Genomic DNA, 8,138 nt, shown 5'->3' with positions numbered 1-8,138 from the left:
TATATAAAAATTGATCTTAGATAACAAAGATAGGGAGCAGAGATAAAATTATATGAAAAACAGAAATTTCAAAGAAGAAACCTGAATAAATTAAGGAGACAATAAGGAAAGTTTTAATGGGAAAAAAAAGATTCCTGGGTTGGAAATTTATTTAAGTGCATCTGAAAACTAGGTTTAGACAAATTAATTTTAAAAGGTTATAACCAAAATATATTCAACAACTTTTTTAATTTTAAAAATAAAGAACATAAAAGACTCATATCCAGAAGGAATACATAAAATATCTAATCAGGAACCAAAATTGTATTGACATCAGACTTTTTTACATAACACTGAAAGGTAATAAAGTAAAATTTTCAAAGCACTAAAAGGGAGAAAGTAAAGGTCAGGCAGTATCTGCTCAGGCAAGTCTTCCTTGACAACCCAATGAATGACAAATTTGTAATATTTTATTGAGTTGCATACTTATGGGTTGTGCATTTTTCTGTATGTATGTAATAGTTTAAATTCTGCTTACGTTTGATGGCTAGTTTCAGGTGTCAACTTGACTGGATTAAGGGATATCCAAATAGCTGGTGATACAGTTTGACTCTGTGTCCTCACGCAAATCTCATCTCAAACTGTAATCCCCACATGTCGAGGGAGAGACCTGGTGAGAGGTGATTGGATCACGGGGTGATTTCCCCCATGCTGTGTTCTCATGATAGTGAGTGAGTTCTCAAGAGATCTGATGGTTTAAAAGTGTCTGGCAGTTTCCCCTTCACTCTCTCTCTCTCCTGCCGCCATGTAAGATGTGGCTTGCTTCTCCTTAGCCTTCCACCATGATTGTAAGTTTCCTGAGGCCTCCCCAACCATGCAGAACTGTGAGTCAATTCAACATCTTTCCTTTAAAAACCACCCAATCTCACATAGCTCTTTATAGCAGCGTGAGAACAGACAGCTGGTAAAGCATTACGTTTGAGTATGTCTGTGAATGTGTTTCCAGAAGACAGTGGCATTTAAATCATTGGACGGAGTAAAAAAGATCCACCATCATTCAGTGTGGATAGGCACCATCCAATCGGCTGAGGGTGCAGATAAAACAAAAAAGCAAAAGAAAGGCAAATTTGCGCTCTCTCTCTCTCTCTCTCTCACTCACTCTCTCTGCCTCCCTCTCTCCCTCTCTTCTGGAGCAGGGATACCCATCTGCTCCTGCCCTTGGACATCGGAACCCCATGTTCTCTGGCCTTCAGACTCCAAGGCTTGCACCAGTGAACCCCGAGGTCTCAGCCTCACACTGAGAGTTATACCATTGACTTTCATGTTTCTCAGGCCTTGGGACTTGGACTGAGCCATACTTCAGGCTTCTCTGGGTCTTCAGCCTCTCTGACAACTTATCATGGAACTTCTTAGCCTCTATAATTGTATGAGCCAGTTCCCCATCTCTGACAGAGAGACGAATCAAAGCTGAGAATTGAAGATGAATCAGTCATGGGCCCTCTGTGAGCACTAAAACTGGGTCTACATTGAAATCTTTTTTACATGAATCTTAAAGTCAAATAAATTCTTTGCTTAAAAAGAATATCTAAATTATAGTTTAATATTATTTAACCTATATAATAATACTATATAACCTATACTTTAGATATTACCATCATTTAAGTCCATACTCTAGATAATAATCATCATCTAAGTCCATAATCCAAGATTCAGTAAAATAAGCAAAAAAAAAAAAAGACTGGAAAGGAGAGACAGAGTAGAAAAACACAAAATTCCTCTGCCTCAGTGGAGTAAAATCAAGTTATTGCTCCATTCTTGGTTTTGATAAATAGACAATTTAAAAGTGACCTAATGTGATAAATAGGCTAAAAATCTAAAGGTAACCATCATTACATATATAAAACAAATTAGAATTCCTATAAACCTTAACACAGGATATAAAGAAACCAAATAATGCTCAAAAACTAAAACAAAAAAATTTGAAAAAAAAGCACAGAAAACATAAACAAGAGACAATATGAGTAAATATTTGTAATTCACCTCTTAAAGAACAGAGTTCAGCTGGGCACGGCAGCTTACGCCTGTAATTCCAGAACTTTGGGAGGCCAAGGTGGGCAGATCATGAGATCAGGAGATGGAGACCATCCTGGATAACACAGTCAAACCCCGTCTCTATTAAAAATACAAAAAAAAAAATTAACCAGGCATGGTGGTGGGCGCCTGTAGTCCCAGCTACTCAGGAGGCTGAGGCAGGAAAATGGCGTGAACCCAGGAGGCGGAGCTTGCAGTGAGCCAAGATCGCGCCACTGCCCTCCAGCCTTGGTAACAGAGAGAGATTCCGTCTCAAAGAAAAAAAAAAAAAAAAAAGAACAGAGTGCCAAATTTGAGTACTTTTTTTTTTTTTTCTTCGAGATGGAGTTTTGCTCCATCACCCAGGCTGGAGTACAGTGGCGTGATCTTGGCTCACTGCAACCTCTGCCTCCTATTTCAAGTGATTCTCCTGCCTCAGCCTCCTGAGTAGCTGGGATTACAGGCATGCACCACCACGCCTAGCTAATTTTTGTATTTTTAGTAGAGACAGGGTTTTGGCATGTTGGTCAGGCTGGTCTCGAACTCCTAACCTTGTGATCCACCCACCTCAGCCTCCCCAAGTAGTATCCTAAAAATACTGTGGTATTTTTAGATTTTTAAAAATCAAGTGCTTAGGCCAGGTGCAGTGGCTCACGCCTGTAATCCCAGCACTAAGAAATATCCCAATTTCTTAACTCCACAGTATTTTTAGATTTTTAAAGATTAAGAAATATCCCAATTTCTTAACTCCACACTATCCTTAAAATAACATAGAAAGTTTACAAATAAAGGGGTAAACAAAGAAATATATCAAGCAAATGCATACTAGCAGAAATAAAGATAACATCAATATCAGAAAACATAAATTTAGGATCATTAAATGGGAAAGAAATGTTATGTCATATTGGTAAGATTTAGATTAGTAATAAAAAAAGTTGATAAAATTTATGCACAGGATAACTTTTAAATGTTTAAGTCAAAATATAGCAAAAAAAAATATTTAATACAGAGACACTATTATTGTTTAACATTGTGTGGAAGTCCTGCCCAGCAATGAAACAAACATTGGAGAGAAAGACACAAAATTATTATTATTTGCAGAGAATATCATTACATACCTAGAGAAAAAAAAAAAGAGTAAATCAAGAGGAAAACCATTAGAGAATGCTCAGAAACTGGCTAGCTACAAAATAAATATTTTTAAATCATTCGCCTGTATAGTGATAACAACAAGTCTAAAAACATAATGAAAAAAAATCATCCATTATGGAAAAACAAAAGTCTGAAATACCTAGAAATAGCCTTATTAAAATATGAGAGAGACGTATATAGAGAGAACTATGAAATAATGATGAATTACTTTAAATAATTTGAATAAATGGTCAGAAATACAATGTTCATAGAAGGCAAGATTACATGCACAAAAAAGAAAACAATTATTTTCTCTTTTTTTCTTTTTTAGAGATGGGGTCTTGCTATATTGCCGAGGCTGGAGTGCAGTGGCTATTCACATCGCAATCACAGCTCATTACAGCCTAGATCTTCTGGTGTCAAGCAATCCTCCTGCCTCAGCCTCCTGAGTAGCTGGGACTACAGGCACACCCCACCATGCCAATCTTCTAATTTGTTTCTATGTCTAATGCAATACCAAGCAAATTCTTATTGGTAAGGCTTTATGTGGTAATGTAGCAAATTTCTAAAACTCTTCTGAGAAGATTTAAATCATCAGAGACCTGTCCTCAGGGAGTGAAACAGCTTAAAGTTGGCATTTTTAAAAAATAATGAGATGTGAGACTAGAACACTCAATGAACAAATTAAATAACTCAGAATATACCATAGGTGTATATGAAGAATCTAAAATATAGTAAACATAAACTGTCATCACAAAACGGTTTAGTGGGGTATTATTCAGTGAACAGGTTTGGGTTTCTTTATTGGTTAACTATTTGGAAGAGAAATAAAATCAAAGTAGAGCTTTCCATTACATCATGCATCCAAAAGAACTTCAGCTAGATTACAGAAGTAAGAGAGAAATCCTAAACTGGCAGAGGGGAAGCTGAGAACCAATCCATTTCGTGCCACCAGTTCTCCAAAGGCTAAGGTCCTACCAGCACCAGGTCCTGCAGAGCAGGAGCTGAGAATACAGGGGGAAGAGGGAGATTTAGAGGGCCGGTGTGAAAGCTGTTTGAGCAACAACTTAATTCCCAACTTTTCTCCCCAGCACTCCACTGCTAGGCAAATCCTCCTCCCAATTCCACCAGAAAATTGGCAGTTTATCTCTGAAGAGGGTAAAACAGAGGGTCTTTGGATTGGGGTCTACCAGCAAGGGTGAGGGTGTGCAACCACCAAAAACGGAAGGATCAAGTGGTCATATAGATTCTGAATGCCAAGGATGATCCCACTCTCAGTCCTCTTTACTCCTCAGTTTCCAGAACTCTAACAAGACTTTTTCCTTCTGGCAAGAGGTTGAAGAATCTGATCATCCCAAAAGGAAAAACCTAAACATATTTAGAGGTGGTTCCCCACAAGTGGCCCACTCAGATCACCCCATAGGGAAGCTCAGAATCCCCAAATTTCCCCCCACACAGTGAGCTTCCAATCAGCTTTTATTTTAATCTTGAGCAGACCCCTAAGAAAATAGAACATGAAGACAGATCCAAAAATAAACAAACAGAAAAGGGCATTAGGAGGTCGGGCGCCGTGGCTCACACCTATAATCCCAGTACTTTGGGAGGCTGAGGCAAGTGGATCACCTGAGGTCAAGAGTTCGTGACCAGCCTGGCCAACATGGTGAGACTCCGTCTTCACTAAAAATACAAAAATTAGCCGGGCATGGTGGTGTGCTCCTGTAATCCCAGCTATTCGGGAGGCTGAGGCAGGAGAATTGCTTGAACCCAGGAGGCAGAGGTGTAGTGAGCCAAGATTGTGCCACTGCACTCCAGTCTGGCCAACAAAGTGAGACACTGTCTCAAAAAAGAAAAAAGAAAAAAAGAGAAATGGAAAGGGAGGGGAGGGGAGGTGGGAGAGGGAGGAGAGGGGAGAGGGGAGAGAAAGGGCAAGGGAAAGGGAAAGGAAAAGGGAAGGAAAGGGAAGGGAAAGGGAAAGGGAAAGGAAAAGGGAAAGGGAAAGGGAAAGGAAAAGGAAAAGGGAAGGGAAGGGAAGGAAAGGGCATTAGGAGGAAATAGAAAATACACAAGAACAAAAACCCTCAAAAATATATTAATAGTCTCAGATAGAGAAGATCCTTGAAATCAAAAAGGATACTACTTTAAAAAGGGAAATACCAAGAATAAAAAAACAAGATTCTCTTGGAAATTAAAAACATCATAACTGAAATGAAACAGTCAATAGAATCCTGGAAGAGAAAGTTGAAAAAAACTTCCAAAAAGTAGAGCAGAAAGATTAAAATATGGGAGAAAAGATCAGTGGTCCTATCCAGGAAGAACTACTGTATATCAAAATAGAAAGAAAGAACAGTGAGTAATGGAGGAGAGGAAATCAGTAACTAAACACATGAAAGAAAGTCCCCAGAACTGAAGAATATGAGTTGCCAGAGAAGGACTCATCAACTGTCTGAATGAAACACTCACACCAAGCCACATCTTAGTGAAATTTCAGAATACTGAAGGCAAACAGAAAATTTTACAGGCTTCTTGGGAGAAAAACAGATCACGTACAAAGAGCCAGGAATCAGAATACCTTCAGAATTCTCAACAGTGACCTTAGAACATAGAACAGAGTGGAAAAATGTACTCGAAATTCCAAATGAAAATTATTTCCAACATAAAACTCCAAACATGATGAAACTGTATGACGAAGGAAGAAAAAAGACATTTTCAGATAAGCAAAATCTCAAATAATTTGCCTCTCATGCAACCTTTCTCACAAAACTACTTGAGGATGTGCTCCATCAAAACAAGATAGTAAACCAAGACATAGGAAGATATGAAGTACAGGAAACAGAGTCAACACAGGAAAGAGAATAAGGAATTTCCCTCCAGGATGGCAAAGGAGATCCTGGAGCGATAGCTGCACCAGGAGTCAAGAGTACCCAGTTTAGATTGGAGCCATGTGATTTAAGAGACGGACATGTTAAAGGATGTTTGAGCAACATCCCTGAAGCCATGGCATTGGTTTTGTGAATCTGGGGACAGAATGGCCAGGTAAGCCTATCCAAGGTTCTTACCTGTCCTTAGCTTCCCTTGATTATAAGCTGATGAATTTCCTCTTATCTTCTCCTTGTCCCACTGCCTGGATTCGTTAAAGGCACTCATTTCCCCTTCAACCACCAAAACGTCTGTGTGGACTTACCTTTGAAAACCGGAGATTAGGTGAGGTAGGCTCAGAAACGGAAAATGCAGAGCACCCTGCTCACTTTGACCCCATTTCGGGTAGAAATTGAGAACCTGCATTTTCAGTTAAGATAGGCTAAAGAGCTGAAGGACAGACCCAGACAGAAGTTTCTCACTCACATAATACTTCAAGTGAGGTGTTCCTAGTGGGCATGTCTCCTCCATGGGGGGATTCCAGAACTCAGTCTCCTTTTCATCTCACGGATGTACGGGAGCTGGGAAAGGAGGTCCCTGGAAGAGCAGATGCATCCCAAATACAACTTTACACTGGATTTTGGAGACAGCCAGCCAGGTCTTCTTCACTGGCCCTGCCCCGTAGCCCTCAGGGTTCCCCCAAGTCTTCCTCATTATCTCCCCAGAAGGTGCTCTTGTAAAATCTCAGAAAAGCTGAAGCCAGACTATGAGCAAGATAAAGGAAGCAGCTCGGCTCCTGGGAGCCTCCCCTAACAGTGGGAACGTTGCCATCTCCTAACCAGCTGGGTTTGTGTTTGCCCATTTGGTTCTTCAAAACTGAGCAACATATCATTTAAGGATGCAAACATAGGTGTCATACAGCTATAAAGAAAAGCAAGGGAAAGTTGGACAGAAAAGTCAGGATAGTGGTTCCTCCTAGACAAAAAAGAGGAAGGAAAAAGGGGCACCAGGGCTTCAAGGTTCTGGCAAGGTTTCACTTCCTAACCCTCACTCTGTGGTGTCTGGTGTTTGGGTTTGTTGTTTTTCTAATTTTTAAATTATCCTTGTATATTTCAGTCATTGTTTTGCATATATGAAATACTTTAAAATTAAAAGTTTTTTAAAGTTAGGGAAGAAACTGCAGAGAAAAAGAGCAATAGATTTAGCTACACAAAATTGTAAATCTTCTGTATGTTAAACATTAAACAGAAAGGCTAACAACAAATTGAAAAAATATTTGTCACAAATGTTGCAAGTGATTAATATCCAGGCTATGAAATATGAACCTGAATACTAAACACAATCCCATCTCACAGCCTTTGTGCTTTCTCCTTGCTATTCCCTCTGCCAGGTACACTCTTCCACTGACAGCCTGGTGAGCAACTCCCTCCCTTCATTTGTGCAAACGTCTCCTTCTCAGGAAGCTACCTCTGGCTGGCCACCCTGGCACTCCATTTCCAGATTCGCAACTTTATTTTTCTCTGTGGCATTCATGTCCTTCTCAAATCTATTTAATTTTTTTATTCTGTTTTTGTCTATCTCTCTCCACCAGAATGAAAGCTCTGTGCGGGCAGAAATTTTTGTCTGTTTTGTTCAATGCTGTGTCCCCAGTGCCTAGAACAGTATCTGGCACATGGTAGATGCTCAATGAATATTTGTCGAATGAATAAATGAATATGAAAAGTCCATGATAATTGATAAGACAAGCATTAAGAACAGTGCTAAACGAACAAAAGATGCAAATAAACAATTTACATGACATAAGGCATCAAAATGTCTTAGAAGCACATGGATAAATATTATCACCAATAAACAAATTCACATGAAACAATCTTTTGTCTATCAAATTAGTGAAACTTGTTTTTTAATTGTAGTAAACAGCATTGGCAAGAATATGCTAAACTGAGCAATTACTCACTGCTAATAAGTGTAAATGAATACAACATTCTGAAAAGCAATTTTATAACTTAATTCAAGAGTCTCACAAGTGTTCATGCTTTCTGGCCCAGTAATTACACTTCTAGAAAGTTATCATAACAAAATAATTTAAAACATATAAAGAG

This window comes from Colobus angolensis, unplaced genomic scaffold (genome assembly GCF_000951035.1).
Source record: "Colobus angolensis palliatus isolate OR3802 unplaced genomic scaffold, Cang.pa_1.0 Scaffold51, whole genome shotgun sequence".
NCBI classification, from domain to species: domain Eukaryota; kingdom Metazoa; phylum Chordata; class Mammalia; order Primates; family Cercopithecidae; genus Colobus; species Colobus angolensis.
The sequence above is the reverse complement of the archived record's forward strand: the minus strand, read 5'-3'. Positions refer to the sequence as shown.